The sequence below is a fragment of the Ceratina calcarata genome, unplaced genomic scaffold (genome assembly GCF_001652005.2).
Source record: "Ceratina calcarata isolate Rehan_Ccalc_2016 unplaced genomic scaffold, ASM165200v1 scaffold249.2, whole genome shotgun sequence".
In the NCBI taxonomy this organism is placed as follows: domain Eukaryota; kingdom Metazoa; phylum Arthropoda; class Insecta; order Hymenoptera; family Apidae; genus Ceratina; species Ceratina calcarata.
In genome coordinates this window covers 5,443-6,773 of record NW_017146909.1, presented here as the reverse complement: position 1 = coordinate 6,773, position 1,331 = coordinate 5,443, and positions in this window count along the sequence as shown.

Here is a 1,331-nt window from a genome sequence, read left to right as displayed (position 1 = left end):
ATATAATAAAATTGCAATTTTCTTATAAGGTTTTATCGAAATGTAAATTATTTCCAATGAAATTATCCCATGCTTAGTTAACAAGACAATGGAAGTTAGAAAACAAAATGACGTTTCATATGCAAATAATAAATTCTTTAATGACATACTTTTCCTGAATAAATATATAAGAAAATGAGTATTTAGAGATTTGTAAATTAACACTGAATCGCGCTTTGTGATTTTTTGTCCACTAAGAGTTAACTAATACGCTGCCAATGAGCCAGTCAATTATTAAATCCGTATTGTTGAAAAAAGTACAAGAAGAAAATTCGTGTTGTTCCGTTGATTAGATAGCCCGATGGTATATAATACGGCGTGGCCGTGTTTTTAATTGGTCCCGGCTTAATTAAGCCACTCGCGCGGAATTGTAGCGAGCCGTACTGGTCTCCAGGAAAATTCTAATTGCCGGAAGAACGTTGCTTCTCCTACCTTTTTATTCTTACTTCTCAGCTACTTCGCGTTTCCACGCATTCTTTACGTATTTCGTCATTTCCTTCTACATTTTTCGATGCGAAAAATTTGTTAAATCCATCTCAAACTAAGCGTTTTATCCTGATTTATTACTGCGTAAAGCGAGCTAGTATCGCTGCATTTAATTCAAAAGTACTTGAATCAACACTTAATTAATATCTACTTGGTTGTAAGTTTTAGTTAATTTGGAATACTTTGATAATCACCGACGTTCTTAGTATAACAAAACTTCTTTTTAAGAAACGTTCCATTATCTAATACTGTTTAAAAAAAAACTTTCATGATAAGTATAATTTAAAATGTATTTTATTATTCCAACAAGTGATTGTGAATTAATAATTTGTTTACTTGTTCGCAAATGACTTTTCATGAAATAACTTTTGTATTACTGTACCATTATTTTAACACATTTCTTAGCTACCTGCATTTAACAGTTGTTTGAAAAGTCACGTCTGGGACATGTTGTGTAAGAACTGTTTTCGGCAATTTACCAATTCGGGTCCAATATGTCCCATTGGTTCTGGCTCAATAGTATGAGTGGTAAAATAGAATGGAGGTATTCAGCGAGTAATCATGATATATTGCTGTGTCGAGAGTGAAAGAGTTTAATATCGTTCATAGGCTCACATAACGTACCAGATATTCGCTAAGCATTCGATTTCTACAAATAGATTTTAATCATTACGTGTACAATGTGTTTACGTATATTGGTAACGACGTCTGCTATTTATTTTATGCTATTTTTTATAACAATTTTCCAGTACAATATTTCTTTATAATTGCATAATACTACTACCAAAGAGACTATTATGTTTACT